Below are 19492 nucleotides of genomic sequence, written 5' to 3' on the forward strand. Positions count from 1 at the left end.
CACTTTCAAATTTGACCTGGACCTATTATATCCACTCCCAAATACCCATCAGAAAGTTGAGCTGCTTAGTTTTGATGCCTCTAGCAAAGGTCATTCCAATTTTTAACATGGGGCAAAGAAGCCAGGAAGAGACAATCCATAACCTCCAACACATTCAAGCACTGTTACCTATTTTCTAAAAATGATTGTAGCAAACAACTGGCCACTTCAAAAGTAGTGTTAGGGAATATATATAAAAAGACCTAATTTCAACTCCCTAAAGTCTTGGGACCAAGGAAACTTTAACTTTCATCATGATCTTGCTCCAAATGACAACATTCTCATTGACTTCACCTAGAGTTGGGGTCTTGTTTAGTTGGTTAAGATTATTTTGATAGGATTTTTAGATAAGCTTTCTTGTTCTCATCTGCTATAGCTAAATTAGCCTAGATTTTTGCAAGTCTGTGACTCATTGCGATATATACCATATTTATCTCCCTTGTATCTGGACATTTTACAGATTTTTAAAAGGTAGTAAAAGAAGGTTGTCCTTGTCTCTCCCCTCTCCGTTTGCATGGTAACAACCAGGACAAAGGATGCACGCTATATACAATTCTGAAAGCATTGTATTCTACTGATCTCTATTATGAGCAAGTGCCTTACATTCATACTTATAGGTCCACTCTTGTTCTTGACAGCTCCATAGCAGGGCTAGGCTGCTGGGTTTGCACAAAGTGACACAGTTTCAGCCAGTACTGCTGGTAACTTGGGAAGTACTTATTCATGCCTGTTCAGCAAGTAGATTTGGAAGACTTATTCAGTACATAATATAATTCTTCCTACTTAAAGGAACAAGTTACAACATCACAAATTCTTTTATTGGGTTTATTCTTTTCCAGAAAGTCCCATGCATGCTTTTTTGAGCTTTGATCATTTTCCAGAACAAATGTCAGGATGGCACATGCCTCTTTTTTTTTTTTTTTTTAAGCGACTGGATCATAGTTAAACTGTGCAAAATGGTACGTGAAAAGCAGCCAAAGCCAACTCTCTTCACACTATTGTTGGAGAGTGGCAGGGGAAATACAACAAGAGACAAAACAAGAGACAAGCAAAGACATTTAGATCCAGCTGCAATAAGTCATTGCCTGAGATCCCACAAGGCTGATGCAGAAAAGCCATTATGTGCAAGCTCATTAGTGGCATCATACAGATAAGGTCATGCGCAGATATCATTTTGTAGAATGAATTAATGGAATCCTGGGGTCTTCCAATAACAGAATATAATACAGTGACATTCCCAGCAATCATGACTAACAAGATACCTTAAATGAAGCTTTCCCACTTGGATTAGCCACTCTGAAGTTATCATAAGATTTACATTTGAATAGTTTTTCATGATAATGAGGACAGCAAATAGACTTGTTTACTCTGCAAACTGATAGCTGACCCTATTATCATAGTATGCAGTTGAGTTTTTATTGTGCTTATGGCATTAGCCTTGTGAAAAAAAGACAATACAACCATGAAAAACTCTATATCCTAAACAAAAATAATTTATAATTACACAGATATAAGAAAATCAGTAAATGTACAGCATAACCACAAACTAAAGCCTATCTTCATTTCAGGGCATAAGTGAAACCTGAACTGAACTGCACTCCTGAGACTGTATAACATAACATGCAGCGGTTTCTCATCTTTTTATTGTGTATGTTAGAGTATAATGGCTTACTAAAGAGAACATAATCATCATGAGCCACCATTTGGAGAATACTGCCCTGTTTCTCCATCTGTCCAATCTTGCAGGTCATGTTAAAGAAACAGAATATAATCTAGTCCAAAAACCAAGGCAAATCCTGGTCTCTGTGAACACCCCACATAAGTTTGTGGACAAACCACAAACTTTGAGGGGTGGAATCATCCTCTCCCTTCACCTCCAAGCCATAAAGCTGCCTTGGAATTCCTCTGCCACTGCTACTGCTACCACAGACTCTGCAACAATTACTCTGGCTGCAATGCTCATTCATAGAGAACATGCAAAAGTCAGAGATTCATTTGCCTCACTCCTGCCTTGAAAACTTCTTCTTGAAGTGCAGAGCCACCACTGAGTGCATGGAAAAGTATAGAACTCCCACAAACTCAGGTAGCTTTTGTACCAATAGTAGAAATAGCTATAATTGATAATACTTGCTCCTAAATTAGATTTGGATCTGAGCCTTCTTTTACTTGGTGCTGCACAAAAAATTCTATCTTGAATGTCTAACTTTATTGTTTAAATGGTGATTGAGCAGCATAGCCAGAATTTAGCCTGGAATCTTACATTTTGATGTCTATCTTCTCTTTTGAAGTTTGCAAATATAAACTTCATGTAAATGTCCTCCTTATGGCAGTGACGTTTTGCTGTCTGATGTCCAGAAGTATAAAATAATCCTTAGAGTTGTGATATCATTGGTAATTGGATTATTGCCTTCAGTAGTCGATACACAGAAGATCCAGTGTGCATGTATTCAAAGTGGAAAGAATCCAAAGCAAGGGCCACAAAAATGGTGAGGGGGCTGGGGCACATGACTTCTGAAGAGAAGCCGAGCAAACTGGGCTTATTTACTCTGCCGAAGAGAAGACTGAGTGGAGATTTGATAGCAGCCTTCAACTACCTGAAGAGTGATTACAAAGATGATGGACCTAAACTGTTCTCGGTGGTGAGAGATGACAGAACAAGGAGCAATGCTCTCAGGTTGCAGTAAGGGGAAGTTTAGGTTGGATATGAAGAAAAACTTTCACTGGGAAGGTGGTGAAGCACTGGAACTGGTTACCTAGAGAGGTGGTGGAATTTCCATCCTTGGAGGGTTTTAAGGCTAGTTTCAACAAAGGTTTGGCTAGAATGATCTAGTTGGGGCTGGTCCTGCTTTGAGCAGGGGTTGGACTGATGACCTCATGAGGTCTCTTTCAACCCTAATTTCAACCCTATGACTCTTTCAACCCTATGAGTCTATGATTCTAAATTAATTGCAATGGGAACAGAATTCTTCTTTATTCATCAGAAGTGCACACAGTGGCAATTCCCACATCCATGAAACTCCATACCAAGGTGTTGCAAACCAGAATCTTGATTTTTCAGAATTTCTCTCTCTAAAGCAGAGATATTTATTAATCCCTGTGTTCAGTCTATCTTTGTCATGTTTGCTGAGACAGCCAGCAAGCAGAGCATCAATTTATGTGAAGAGTTTTCTGTGTGGACATTTGAGATTGCACAGAATCATAGGCATGCATTAGAACTGGCATTCACAAAAAGAAGGCACATAAAAGAGCCTTTAAATCTGACCAATGTTCTCCAGGGACTAGATTGAAACTACCAATTTATTATTTTCAAGCCACAGGAAAATCATCATATTTGGTCACAGTTTTAAATCACTACCAGCTCACTAATAGTTCAAACGAACAGCCAAGAGAAGAAACATGATTGTTATGTTCTTCTACTTCCCTCAAGAGTGCCCAAATATTACGTTATTGCTTGTAAAGCATGTACTAGTACTCCTTTGGGGGGGGTTGTTGTTGTTTTGCTTTGTTTTTTAATACACTTGGTTCCAAAAAAGAAGTTGTACAATTAGTCTGTGACAAAAACCATGTGCAGAGAAAGACAACAATATTTGCTTAACTAGGTCTGTCATGCAGGATTTTGTATTAGTATTATTTTGAGGGAAAAAACCCAAGTAAATATATGGGATTCAAATGAATAGTTTACTCCATTCTAATCTATCAGTGATGGACTGGAAACTGGAGCAATGCTTGTTTCACATAAACAATGCTGGAAATGGAATCAAAATGCTTAGAAAATTGAGGATGAGCTATATGCAAGATAAAGGACCTCTCATAATATTATTATAGGGAAAATGAGCCTTGTTTGTCAACTAACTAGATCTTGGACTCTTTTTATATGAATCTTGAGAAATGAGGAAGTAAGCCCTTTCACTGAATGAGGAAGTAAGCCCTTTCACTGAACTCATTAAAGGAATAAAAAGGCAAGGTAGGGAGTCAACATGTGGCTGAAATATGTTTGGGGTTCTAATGCTAGTTAATAGGTATTTGACTGGAGTGGAAAAAAAATTCTTTGGAGTCTTAAAGATTATGAAGAATATTTAGACTTTAAAGTAGCTTGGGGTGGGATTGCTCATTGTCATGCTTTTTACACTCCCCTCTAAAACATCTAGCAGCAACAACTGTTGATGACACTGAAGCAGACGGACTAAGATCAATGTTATCTTGCTGTGACCGTGCATTTGTTTGAAAAGCCTGCTCTCTTCATGAAAAAAGATGATATTTCAGTTTTGAAATTCAAATCAGATCCTGTTTCATTCATCCTAGAATACATAGGTTTGAAATATCTTTGCAGTAATTATCCATCAGCTCCAATAATAGTCACACATTCAGTCAGATTTTGTACTAAGCTCCAAGTGGAATTTGTCCAGTTATGCCCATACGAAACTGACATCATAATATGGCCCACTGTTTCTACACAAGGCAAAGGAGCTGTTTGGGTATCAAGCCTATTGTTTCCTCAGATAGGTCTGCATCTTATAAATTTAAGTATAATAAGACAACAAAACAAAACAATATGATTTTGATTTGGTTGGAGATTTGGTTTACATTCAGAAGAAATCAGTCTTTTTATGGAAAGTAACCATAAATACCATTTTTAAAAATCATTTGGAAGAATTATAAGCTTAATTTTTATAATGCATTCCATGTAACAGTTTTGGATGAAAGACATTAGGGGGAAGAAACTTACTAGAGATAGCAGTGAAATAAGGTTGTGGACCTTCCTATTGGAAAAAGCACTCCTCAAGAGGAAATTCAATTCAACTGAATGGATGGACCCTGAAAGAATGGCAAAGCAAAATATAAGAAAAGGGGTTTTTTGTTTGTTTGTTTGTTTTTTACCAGCAACCAATAGAAACAAGCCTCAGATTCTACATCATGCATTACTGGAATAAATACAAAAATAAGCAGAGCAGGAATGAATGACATTTTTCAAAGGCAATAATGCTCACAAGCCTAGCAAAACTGTGTAGAGATAAATTTTCTGCTAGAGAAAAAAAGAGATTGTTTGAGATTACTAAGTAATTCAATAGTCAAAAACAAGGGGCCAGGTCCTTGGCCTCTCCAGTCTTCCATATTCCACTTCAGGAGTAGCAGTAAGGCATTCTCATAGTATAGTTCCATTGATTTCAAGTGATTATGGCTTCATACGGGTTTCTAAAAGTAAATGAATGCATTCAAAGTAATGGCTCAAACAGCTAGAATATCTAGACTCAAAGAGCCAGAATAGACGTTTCTTTCTATATATAGCCAGCAGAAGCTAAAAAGCTCAATACATTTCATAAGAAATTATTAAGTATTATAAGGACCAGAAGATTACCCACTATGTCAAGCAAAACATTAACTGATCTTTGATGAAAATCATAGTTAAGGGTCACTATAAATATACTGCTGTCACCAGATTTGCCCATTACTTTGGGGTGTGCTCATTTATTAGGGATATGTTTCTAGGTCTTGGTAATTCTATCAGTGTGCTGCTTGTGTTACTATACGGAGCTCTATCTCTCCCTTCTGCAAGTCCTCACCCCCCCAGTGGAGCTATCTTGCTGGACTCAGTTTCAGTGGGGCTGGGTTCCTCCAGTCACCAAATCAGTCATACACACAAACACACACAGATTAACGTGACACACCTGACCCAGCTGGGTTGATCAGCATGGACAGGCTGACACCCTCATATGCCAAGAATCAGTTCATCAGAGCAACAATAAACTGCAGCCAGACACAAGCACACAAGCAAACAGAATACCTCTGAATCGGGCTGGGTGTCCAGCTGACACCCTCATGGGCCGGCATTCAGTTCATTAGGGCACATCTGAGCCAAACTGGGTCAAGCAGCCTGTACAAGCTGATCCCCCAATCTTTAGCCTCTTGATGAGCAGACCCTACAGTGTTTTTGGGCTTCACAGGGATCTTTAGCTTAGGTAAAAGAAGCGTTGCTGCAGATCAAGTGGGGAAGGAGAAGTAGAGAAGGAAAAATATACCCAGTTACTATCAGTTTGACTATAAAAATTATTTATTGCTAAGTAGATGAAATATATAATGGTACTAGTAGTAATAGACACGGAAAGGAAAACAAACAAACAATTATAGTATTACCCTGGTTTCACTAAATATTTGGGGAAACTTAGCTCAAGCTTAATTAATACAGTTCAGGTTCAGAAATTTATGCCTAGAGAGAAAAGAGAAAAGAGAGAGAGAGAGTGAGCGCTGGGATCTCACCAGCCCAAGGCACTCGGGTTGCAATGCTGACAGGTAAAGTTCTTAGCACAATCCTTGAAGGGAGATGATCCGTTTCTTCCAGCTTCTCGAGAAAATAACGGAAGGTGTCAGAGAGAGACTTCTCCTCTTGTAGCGCACACACATTTTTCTGCCTTTTTTTTTTTTTTTTTTTTTTTACAGATTTTTATACCTTCAGTTCAGCTTCTACAAAGCATTCTTAATAGTGTCAATAATTGTCTTTTATATTGACAAGGGGTTATCTGGTTTGGAACATCTTAAGAAACTGATTGATAATCAGGAAAAAACATAAGGTTAGGGAGTAACCAGACACTTAGGAGCCAGCTTGAAATTCTTATGGATAGCAGATACTGATGGGATATTTCATGGTTTCTTCAGAAACAATAGATAGCTTGCAGCATCAGGGTTTTGGATTTTTACTTGTTGTGAACAAGCCTCGGGCTAGCATGACTTTTCCAGATCTTACTACAGTCTTTTAGCAGATTTGAGGCAATTATTGGAGTGTTCATAACCTTTTGTGGAGAGGACTTCCACCAGTCATCCCAGGAAAAGTATGAGAACACTTGTGCTCAGGGCTCCAGCAGGCTGGGCACTGTGATGAACCCCTTTACCATTGTTCAAATGTTGCCCATACCCCCTCTGACTTGGTCTTTTTGCCTCAGCATTCCCTAACCCGGCAACCAAGTTTTAGCCAATTAAGTTTAAATAGGCCTCCCATAGTGGGACCAGGGAATGTACGGCCCAAGATGCCTATTAAACTTTACTTCTGCTTAGAGGTGTGTGTGTGTGGTGGGGAGGGGGAAGTCCTTTGTAAATCCAAGTTAGAACTGGTCTGATAAATGCTGAGCTGGGTGTGTGTAAATGTGGGTTGATTAACATTTGGAGCCCAGATTCCCCATCATGCAGTGCTCCCCTGCTTCTCTGATCACAGAATTCACTGTGGTCTCTGCTTCGGGCGTTCTGTTCTCCATCTCCCACGTAAATGAACGGTCATCTGGTTCCATCTCGGATGCAAATAAGACCTAGGGCAGTTGTTTCACTCTTGTCACCCTTATCTGGAGGGTTTTAGGTGCGTCTCCCACTGCATCTTACTCAGTTCTGTTTTGGGGGGGGGGGTTCTTTGTGAGTCAGACAGGCTGCGTCCTGTGCCAGGGTTCCCCAAGAACATGGAGCTGAGAGGTAACACTGGCAGTTAAAGGGTACTTCAGGAAATTGCATAGAATTCCCTAAGACACATGCAAACACACACACAGGTAAAAACAAAGATAAATTGGGAAGAAAAGCTGGCCCAAAAGGACAGTCTACTAAAAACCCACTCAGACATCCTGACTATAACAGCCCACATAATTCAGGAGAATAAAGACAACTGGTCAAAGCCTATGACACAGAGCTCTTAGCAGTATTATCAAGTCTTGGTAACAGCACTAGAATCTGAAAACAGGACACAACAATCAGACACTCATGCTTTACAGCAATCATCAAGAAAAGGAACTTGCTTCTTGCCTAGTTAGAAGTTCAAAAGGATTACCAGTAGATTTTAAAAGAAATCCCAAATACAACCAGATGGGAATGAAAGTATTTTTACTGAAATCAGCTCTAGATCTCTCATGTGTTGACGGTGGTACAAACAGGCTTAGAACTAACTTTAATGTCGAGGATTTTCACAATGTAGGAAGATTCTCCAGTGGTACAAAACTGCCATGGAAACTGTTACTCTCATTGTTCCCAGGGCAGGGATGTAGCTAGGGCACTTTCATACCCTAGAGACCAGGCCGGCAGGAAAACTAGCAGGGGCAATAAGAACCTGAATATCAAATAGTCTAAGGTTTTCTGTGCTTCCTTTTGAGCTGACAATGATTAACTCTAGAAAGTGCTATAAAACCAAGGAATACCTGATTATAACCAGCTCTAGTTCCTCAGATACAGCTTGGCATCAAAAAGTATTCACCAAGGTCATTTGCTCAACCAAAAAAAGAGGTCTGTGTTCAACTTGCTTTACACATTAGAAGTATTACTAACACCAGGGTGAAAGGGAAAGAATTTTAAGTTTGCATTTTTGAGCCCTCTAGGAAAGCAATATTTTAAACGTGTACACATTCACCATTCATACTAGAAATATGGTAATATTCGTATTTATCATATCAGGGGACACAAATGATACCATATAATTGTGTGTCCAATCCTCTATATAGCTCAAATTTCAAATGCAGAGTATTAATTACTTGCAGCAACCTGAGAAGAAAAACCTTAGGCTCATCGGATAAAATGTTAAAATATATGCTAAACAATTTACTTTTCAAATCCAACCCCAAAAGCAAGCATCTCCTTTGAAGTTCTTTCATAATGAAGAACAATGTACAAATAGAATGGAGGATAGAGGGACAATTGGAAAAGAGAGTTACTTCATGGCACATGATGGTAACATTATTAAAGACAACAGTAATATCCCAAATTAACATGACATTGAGAAGAACCATCTTAAAACAATGTTAAAAACTGCCCTGTTTTTTAGTTCAATATCTGGTATTAATATCCAGGAAACTGATCTTTTTCACAAATCAGAAAAGTGACTGTTTCCTTTAAAAAGCCAAATAACATCTGAGCTAATTTGGGCAGGTCATAATCAAGATAAAGTCATACTGGACCTGTAAACAATACTATTAGGTAAGAAACTCAATATGTTATATACTGTATTTTCCCACATGTATCCCTGAATATAATGGCTTTTAAAGGCAGCTTGAAGGGAAAAAAAATCTTTTCCTGCCAGTTAAGTAACTCATCCAGCATGCTGAATCTGGGTCCAAACGCTGCGTCTGGCTGGGGCAGGCTCAAACTGGTGTACAGGGCTAGGTCCTCTGGCTAGGAGGCTTCCCAGAAGTCCAGAAATTTGGCAGCAGGTATGCGAGGGCAGTGTTAATTTCCAGGGCTCAAGAGCCACAACAATTAACCGTGCCACTGCTCCCCCACCACCAATATTTTGGGCCAGTGAGGTTCCATATTTCTTGCATATTTGTGCACCCCTATTTCCCCCCAGCTGGTTTGGGAGGAAAGGATGCATGCTTTATGTGAGAAAACATGCTATACTACAGTGCTTGTTGGCAGACCACTATTCATTAGGCTTCTTGGAAATGAGATCTGAAAATGAAACCACCAGGCTGCTAGTAGCAGTTATTATTAATGCATAGCACCCAAACTTCCCTTCCTGAGATAGACATTGTCCAGACATAAATAAAGTGGGCAGTGTTTGCTCCATATGGCTTACAGTTAGTTAAAGATAAGGTGCAATAAATGGATGAAGCAAATAAGTAGAGGTGAAGAGGCAGAAGGATTAATATATTGAATACATTTGTCCACAAACCAACTGAGTTCAGAGTTTATATTCCTGTATAGTCCTAACTTGACTCTTGGATTGACTTACTGAGGATGGCACATTTCTAAGCTGGTGATTTTAGAATATGTAGGATTCTTTAGTGTGTAGCCTTAGACACAATTACCAGAGGAAATGATTAAGGGGATTCTTTCTAAAAAGCATTTGTTTCATGGTCACGTATGGCTTCCCTTTCAGATCAGGAAATATGCAAATCTGTGCAGATTTCAAAATGGCACATAGCTATGACACATTCAAATTATTCTGGAAATAAGGATGGAGGGGGCTTTCTTGGCAAACTAATCAATTCCTTTCTAAGAACTGGGTATACTGCCCACATCAACAGTGAGTAATTTGGCATATTCCAAATCAGAGCTTTATTGTCTGTATTTTTTTCCTTGTCAACATTTAAAAAGATCTGAAGGTGTCACAAGAGGAGGAGAGGAGGGGAGAGAGATGGCTCGAACCATGACTTGAACAACATTGATTTTGTAAACAAATTGATTTACTTTCAGCACAAATTCAGAAACACTAACAAAGGTTTAGTGTCTGACTTGGGAGACATTCAGAAGAAAACATGCATGCCAAAGACCAAATACTGGAGGACCTTTTTATTAAAAGGGGCAGAGCACCCAATTGACTTTATTTGAAGATGCAGGTGCTCAGACGTCCTGAAAAAGCCTGGGTCTACCAATTTCTTTCACAGCAGCAAAAGGTCAGGACATTTAGTGATCTTGGCATTTAGATATACAATACTTCATGCAATCATAACGTGACTAGCTGTACAGTTGAGATGAGACGCGTAATTTCTGCTGTACCACTTGTATAAGCAAAGAATTTCTTAAATCGCCTGATAATCCAATCTTTTGTCTCTGTAACAAAGAAAGCATTTGTTTTCAGTAATCACAAAAAGTTACTTTGTAGGAACAATATTTAGAAGAAGTTTAAGACCAAATTAAATATTAATGTATTGGTACACATTCCTAAGGGACACCAAATTTATAACTTAATGGTTTCCCTGTTTTGAGGGATGTTATGATAGTAAATTCATTTTTGCCTGGACATGCTCTGATACCTCAGGGAGAAGAAAGACTATAGAAGGACCTATAAATAAATTATGTGACATGTTATGTAAAAATATTTCACTACTCATGCTAGTTTCAGTCTGGAAGTTTGCATGATATCACAAATATTGATAATATACTTCAGTACCATAACTGGGGAAGAAGCACCAAGGTACCAGTCCAGGGTACCAATTCAGATATGTGTAAAAACATAGCAGCCACCACCACTAGCAACACAGCTGCTGCCTCATTTGCCACTGCCACCCAGCTATGCCCAACATGCATGTTGTGTTGTAGTTTGGTTGTAGTTAGTGTTTGCAACAGGAATTGTTTTTAGGAGACAAATAGAATTAACTAACACTATTGAGAACCAGCTTGTAGTCTTGTAACTTAATTCCCTTATTCTTGCCAGTTATCAAGGAAATGCTACTCTGCTAAATCTGGATGGTTGGTTGTTTTTTTTTAAAATTGTGTTCTTCTTTCATTGTCATCATTTCCCAGCTAGTTCTTTTCTTCTGCTTGGCCAAATCATTTATTCCCTGTCATACAGGAAAAATTTGTCCGACTTCCTGACTTGTGACTGCCTCAGATTTCACTTTTTAGTCACTTACACCAAGTTCTTAACCAAAAAGGCCAACCCTGCACCTTTTCCTCTGGCAAAAAGTTCACGTTTTTCTCCTCCCATCTTTTTCCTCAGGTAGGTGGGATTTCAAACCTTGCAAGAGGTGTAGAAAGGTGGAAGAAGGAGATTTTGTCCTGGAACCACCAACTCTGCAGAAATATGTGGGCAAAAACACACTGATCCCCCAGTTTTACTGGAGGTTCTCACCTCTCCCTGGCACCATGTCACCCTCAGGTATCCCGGATAGCAATGACAATCCCTTCCCCTTGCACGTGTGCCCTGTGGCATGGGGACCTGGCCTCAGAGAAGAGCTAGGCCATACATAACAGTAGCTGAACCTTTCCTTACATCTACATAACACAACACAGTGCCCTCCAGAATATCCAGGCAATTTAGGTATAGGCAGTCCCGCAAACCTACACCTGCTTTTCAGCAGGAGAAACCAGTCTGGGCAAAGCAATTCGATTGAGCAGCTAAGCTGTTCTGCTCTGAATAAGCTACTCCAAATCCTTCTGCATGGCGCTATATTGGACAGGTCCCTCTTGACCCACAAAGGTCCATCTATTTTGTATGTGTGCTCAGGATAGAGAGGAAACATTCCTAAGAGAGATGGCTCCCTACTTTCACATCTTCCTGCTTAAGCTCTGCTTAAGAGGGCTTCAGCCCTCTTCCATCAGTGCATGTGGAGGGGAAGTATCCAGTCATAAAACACTGATGTTTCACCCAGTTATTTTGGCACAATTGTAATAATTTTTTATTGTTCTCTTAATTCTGCATTTGTATAGCTATATAGTTTGATTTCATAGAATCATAGGTTTCTTCTAGGCCTATTCAATTTGCAACCAGTTTGCAGAAAACAAGAACTATTGAACTAAGTATAGCTGTCAACCTCAGCCTGGTATCCCAGCAACCTAAATAGAGTTTTAAGTTTCATGAAGGTATAATCAAGAGTAATATCACAGGACAAATATTGTAGACATGCAGCTGGCACAACAACAAGATGAATTAGGTTGATTTCTCCCCACCCACTACTCTTGTGAGAGATTTCCTAAATCTTATATTAAATTCATCCAAATATTAAGATATTTATATAACACTTTTCAGCAGATATCACTGTTAACTGCAAATTACTTCCTCTAATTCTCAGAATCATATGGTAGTATGCCTTTTTTATTTTAAGGATTTCTGCCTCTAAGTATATGTGATTGCACACTGTTGACACTAATATCTGATTCTTGATTGGTTTTATTTTTCATTATTTCCTCCTTTGTTCTCACTTTGAACGATAAATTATTTTGCCTTGACAGCAGATGTCATAATTTCTTGTTCTGTCAATTAAATTAACTGGATGCTTTAGAAGAAATAGCCACTGTAAAATTGTATGCCTGTGTGGCATCAAGATAAGGCAGAAGGGAGTTTTTCAGTAAGAACTGCTTATTGTATTTTCTCTACTTCTGATAGCCTGCAAGATGTGCCAAGAATGTAAGGAAGTTTTATATGAAATTCCTTGCTTATGTTTGTGTCTCTGTTCTTATTACTCTGAGTTTTATTACTTTTACATGGTTTCCTCCACTGAAATTTTGATAAACTCTTACTTTTGATGAACCTTTTTACCCAAGAACACCATATCAGCTATAACACAGTCTTTCCTACAAGGTCAAGTTCTTCCTGGGCAGAACAGCTTTAATAAGAACACAGGAACTGCAGTACTAACTCAGTTCTGGGAGTCATTTTGTTCAGTATCCAATCTCTGATACTAGCCTGTGTCAGGTACTTCAGAAGGCGGCATAAGAAACACCACAGCAAACAACTGTGAAATAATAGTTTTCAGGGAAACATTTCTTCTGACTCCTTACAGTTATATGTTCATTTCTAGATGCCTTAGGGCTTAATCCAAAAGCCATTTCAGTTGATGGGAATGTTTCGATTGACTTAATTTGATTTTAAAACAAACCTTCCTTCACTGCCTACTTTTTAAAAATCCTATCTGGTGCAACAGTGGGTTGCTCTTACTATCCATACAAATGCCTAATCCTTTGGAAATTCCACCAAGCTCTTAGCCCTTGTAATATTTCGTGGCAATGCATTCTTCAAGCTAAGGATGCATTGTGCAAATAGCATTTCTTCTTGTCAGTTTTAAATTTGCTGTTTTTCAGCTCCAGTAGGTAGCTCCTTGTTCTTTTCTCTTTTTTTGTGAGAAAAAAAGAGAGTAGAAATGTCTTATTTAACTTCCCTACACTGTTATTGGGTGTACCTCTCATGCCCTCTCCAAAAAAACATTCCTGGTTTTTTGAGTCTCTCTTCCTATAGAGATTGCTCCATGCCTCTAATCATCTCTGAGCCCCTCAATTTTGGCTTGGTACCATGGTGACAGAGTGACCAGAAGAGAACACACTGACTATTCCATGATGATTAGGGTACACTTTAGATGCATCATTATAAAGTTTGATATTCTTCTCAAGCAACTTGACATTTTTCCCGGGCTGTAAATGTACTCACTTATCTCTCTCATGAATTTGTCTTTGCCAGTTAACTACACGGGAACTTTTTGTCAGTAAAAGTGATCATCAACGGGTTTTTCCATTCCAGAGCATGGTAGTTCGCAGTGTTAGTCTGAAATTTGGCAGAAGGCAGGGTAGATTTGCACTTTAAAGACTAACTAAATCAGAAATGCATCAACTTTCATAAGCAGCATCTTATTTAATCAGGTGCTATGAAGGGAGCAAAGGAAGTCTAGCTTCTAAATAGAAAGCGGTGATTAAAATACAAAGGGTAGGGAAGACAGAGGAAGAAAAAGAAGGGGCACTGCTGGAAGAGGTAAGGTGGGTTAGAGAGAGAGAAAAAACAAAGCAGTTAACCCATTGAGGGACATGGTGGTTATAAAAGTTGGTCCAGGTAATGAGATAAGAATAAGTTGTCTTTTTTAGACTGTATTTAACATAATCCAGTCTGAGGATAACTTCTTAGTTAGTTTCACAGTTTCTTAGTCAAGTACATTTTGAAAGTTTAATCGTCTAAGAACAGCCGCTCTGAGGTCAGCTATGCAATGTCCAGGGACGTTAAAGTGGTCAGAGGTTTACCTCTGTCATATTCTGATTCACCCTTTCTACTTAGAAGTTCTACTTCTTGCAGTCTGATTAAGTAAGCTGCTACTTATGAAAGCTTATGCATCTCTGATTTATTTAGTCTACAAGGTGCAAATCTACCCCACCTCCTTCCCTTCCACCAGAATTTCCAAAACTTAGGTTGACTTGGGGGTAAGTTTTTTGTCAGTATAATTAACTGGCTTTATAAAACGATTAAGAATTTGATTCTCGTCTCTTCTCTATCTTTCCCTACTCCCCCATTAGAGGAACTGTAGTGTTTAATCAGGAAAAAACCAAAAGGGGTTACTAATGAGGGAAAAAAAGTGCCGTGGGTAGCCCCAAGCAAATAGGCTATTTGTAAAACCTTGTTCTTCCTAACTCTGCCAGGCCAATTAGCCATAATAGGTCACTGTCTCAGTAGATGTCTGGTACAGTGCCTGCCCCTTGGGACATCTTTATATTCCTTTTAAATGACACAATTTGGGAGTTGCTGAATTTTTAAAATAGCAAATTAGCTATGAAGAGCTCTGTGTTTTACCTATTTAGATATTAATTTTAAATTGAATGTTCTTATGCATGACTGACTTTGTCTTTGATGTTTTAGAGAATTAGATCAGGGCCTATTATTGTTAAGCAGGGAGCCTGCTGGCGAGCCAAAAAGAAGATTACCAGACTTAATTTTATATAAAGCAAACCTACAATGACTGGATTTAACTTGTTCACTTAAATAATTCAGAAGCTATAACCACTCATAGGCCCAATTTTATTATTTAGCACTCAAACCTTTAATCAGCAACTTGCTTCCTGTACATTTTAGTTAAGACTCCAGTGAAATCTCTCACTTTGGTACAATTCAGTGTACAATCTACATTTTAAGGTTAATATGCAGCCCTTGCTATTTTATTCACATCTTCATGCTCACACAAGATTTTTAAGTGTTATACATGTTGAAAGGTTCAAATTCATGACAGCATGATTCTTCAACATAGGCACTTGTCACATTACTCAGCACGTTCTACTGAAGTAACATGAATTATGCCAGTTCGTACCAGCTGAGCATGTGGCTTTTAATGATAAAGCCTTGAAGATGTAGTATTTGATACATTGGGAGCTACATTTATGGTATTCAGTACAATGTGAGGACATAATGTTCAACACTTGCAAAACTGGACCTTTTTTGCATATTTCTTAATAAGTTTAGCCGGCGCAGTACAGATCCATGCTACAGTTAACTCCAAGGTTATGTCTATAGTATGTCTACCAGTGCTGCAGCTAGCATGGGTATCTCTAAGCTGGCTAGCTCTAGCACCAAATACAGCCTATCCATGTTAGTACTGTGCTCCATGTGAAATAAGATACATATTAGGGTGCGACCCCAGCTATATGCAATTAGCTCAAAATGGGGTGACGCATAGAAATACCAGGAGACAAAAAGGAGTACCTGAAGACAGGCATTTCCATTACAGTCAACTAAAATATTTTCACAGCCCGAGTTTCCTAAAGAGCAATGCAGTAAGATGCATATTATTGGGCCTGTTTTTCTGCCTTATGAATTGTAGGAAATATGGTAGTTTAGAATAAGATAACATACTGCAGCGCAAATGGAAATGATTGTATGCTCATTCTGGAGTTCTACACAGCTTTAATTTACTTTTATGATGATTTAGAGGATTATTTACTTAGGAGCTGCTGTATAGTCTCCTTGCGTAGGGAATTTGCCTAAAACACAGGAACTTGGCAAAGGTCAAATAAATATTTTGCCATTAGAAATAGGAAAAAAATTGAACGCCCCTTTGTTTTTAGGTTCTAACCATTATTACAACAGTAATTTGATCCAACAGGAACAAACCCAATATCAGGATCAAAGCATCTGTAAAACAGTTCTTATTTTTATTTCCCTCCCTTTTAAAAGGACAAAGAAACTGTAGTTTCACTGAAAAGTAAACCAACCAAGGTTTACTTTTGACTAGAATATATCAAGGTAAAACCAAGTGTATTAAATACCTGTAAGGCAAAAAAATATATAAAGCTCTTTTAGCAAGAAAAAATCTAGAAGCGGTATTAACCACTTCCCTATAATGATCAAGGCAAGTAGCGATTAAGCACAGATCTCTACCTTTTCAGACATCTTTAATTAACTTAATGGGAGTCATTCAATGCTGCTAAATATTGTTGAGCGTGTTAGCATCTGTGCTGCCAGTAGAGGGGGGTTATTGGGTACTACCTGCCACCCAATACCTCTAAGTAATGAGTCACTTGTAGGTGACTCATTTACTTTACCAACTTCAGTTCTGGAAGTATTCCTGGTAGGCCTGTGTAAATAGGGACTATTCGATTCGGGTTTGGATTTGGCCTATTCAGATGCCAGTGACTCGATTCAGAGCTCTGAATCAGTTTCCTGATTCAATTTGGCCAAATCAGCTCCGAAGCTTCGAAGCCGATTCGGAGATTCAGCCATAGCATATAATGGAGAATCAATTAAATATCTACAACTCCATTGTTTTTTGTCTGATTCAGATTAAACTTGCAGGAATGGTAGCCTCTACTGAGAGCATAAAGCCTACCATGTTTCAAGGAGATGGGTGCAGGGGCTCAGGGGAAACTGCACCCCAAATTCTTGAAAGCAAAACTCATGTCATATGTATGTGTTACACTACAGGGAGGTGAAAACTTCAGGGACAGTGGTTCCTGCTCAGGCCACAAAGCCTGCCAAGTTTCAAGGAGATAGATGGAGGGGTTTGTGGGAAACTGAACCTCAAGCTGCAGACAAGCAAAACTTGTGACATGGGTAGCACTGTGTGTGTTAAGGTGCAGCAGGGTGAAAGCTGCAGGGATGGTGGCCCCTGCTGCAGCCTCAAAGCCTGCCAGCTGTTGAGGAGATAGGTGCAGGGCTTCTGGGGCCCTGCACCCCTAGCTGCTGACAGGCAAAACTCATGACACGGGTGCTTGTGCAACTGACTGTCTGTCTTGGGGCAGTTGATTGTCTGTATTGATTATTTCCTCTCCTTAGTCTGTGGTTTTGTAGGTGTTAATCCTTGCTAATTAACTCATTATCTAGTAGCTACTAGTAGCTAGCTACTGTGTATTGAGCTGGTCCCTGAGTGAATCATGATTGATTGGTAACACAGTAGCTTAGCAGCCAGGCCAGCAGTAGTTCCTCCCCTCCCCACACCCCATGCCCCAAGACAGACACAGTTGCACAAGCACCCATGATACAAGTTTTGCTTATCAGCAGCTAGAGGTGCAGGGCCCCAGAACCCAGAAACCTTGCACCTACCACCTTGACAGCTGGCAGGCTTTGGGTCCGCAACAGGAGCTAGCAGGCCTGCAGCTTCCACCCTGCTGCACCTTAACACACACAGTGTCACCCATGTCACGAGTTTTGCTTGTCCACAGCTTCAGGTGCGATTTTCCAGAAACCGCTGCACCTGTCTCCTTGAAACTTGGCAGGCTTTGTGACCTCCAAGGGCTACCACCCCTGCAGTTTTTATCCCACTGTGGCTTAACACACACACGACATGAGTTTTGCATTCAGGATTTTGGGGTGCAGTTTCCTAGAAATCTGTCTACCTATCATCTTGAAACTTGGCATGTGTCTTGCACTCATTTGGGGCTACCACCCCTGCAAGTTTCATCAGAATCAGCCAAAAGACAACAAAGTTATAGATATTTAATTGATTCCCCATTATAGCCTATGGCCGAATCTCTGAATCTTTTTTGAATCGATTCAGAAAGCCTAAGGCTTCCCGCGATTTGATTTGGATTCATAGAATTCAGCCTCCAAATCATCCAAATCAGCTCCAAATCTGAATCACGATCCAAAGCTTTGCACAGCCCTAATTCCTGACACTGCATGGATACAGCCCACTTTTGGTTAATAGAGCTTTGAGGTGTCTAGATGGGTTAAATACGATATGGCCCATATTTTTCCAATACAGTCTATACAAGTGTACCGCAAAATATCACTGCATGTGTGCACCGAATTAGGATGCAGTTGCTTCAGGCAAGCAAATGTTTGCCTATTCACATTTTGCTTCCAAAACTTACCACAATTTAATGCAAAAATTGGGTGACTAAATACAGATTAACTAGGACTTTATAAAATAATAGTCCACTACCTTTAATCATACAAACTATAATCGTCTTGATACAAATCAACTCTGTTTTAGGTCATTTTACTGCTACTGCTCAGGTCAGGTCAGGTCAGGTTCATCTGGTATTGTAATTTACCTGTGACTATTAACATCAAGTGCTGGGTAGCAGTTAATGCCAATGGCTTCAAGCAGAATAGCACTTTAGTGGGTAGTACTAGTTCTCCCCCTGGCAGAGGAAATACCTCCTAAAGGTTGCAGAACTGAGGTCTGTTGTATGATACAGTAGATTGTGCTTCTTAACACTGGTCAGCAGCCAGTCTAGAAGCAAAGGCCCAGCAGACAGGCGAACGGATGATCCCTTTTGTTCTGGCAGGTCCTGCAGCCAAGCTCGTTCCAAACATAGTGGTACTTGCCTTTCCTTTAGTTTGAACGAGCAAGGCTGGTTGTGTAAGTAACCCCAATGCTGTAGCAATGAAGTTCAGTGCCCAGGGTAAAGCCTGCAGCAGCAGCAGCAGCCCACCCTTGGCCTGCACACAGATCTGAGGGGCATATACCCCCACATGCTTGCCTGGGAGTGCACGCAGCAGTGGGAGCCCCTCTTCCCCGTGCTCCCCCAGAAACAAGCTCCTCATGGCTCCACCCATGCCCCACCCCAGCTGGGTAGCACCTGTTGGCACCCCTTCACTTTAGTGCCCAGGGTGGTCACACCCCTGCCCTTGCTATGGCACTGGGTAACCCAGTGTCTCTATATAAACCGCCCGGGCTTTTGTGCCAGGGAAAGGTCACTCCAGCTTTTCTTCATCTTTCAAGTGAGGATTCAACATGCGAGGCAGCAGTTAGGAGTTATAAATCCAGCTACAAGCTGATGCCTCACTTTGCACAATTCTGTTGTCTTTCCGGATGGACAGATGCCTATTGCCAGTTGCCTACTGCTACTGCATACTGGA

Source organism: Crocodylus siamensis, chromosome 15 (assembly GCF_052110815.1).
Source record: "Crocodylus siamensis isolate JL-2025a chromosome 15, ASM5211081v1, whole genome shotgun sequence".
Lineage (NCBI taxonomy): Eukaryota > Metazoa > Chordata > Crocodylia > Crocodylidae > Crocodylus > Crocodylus siamensis.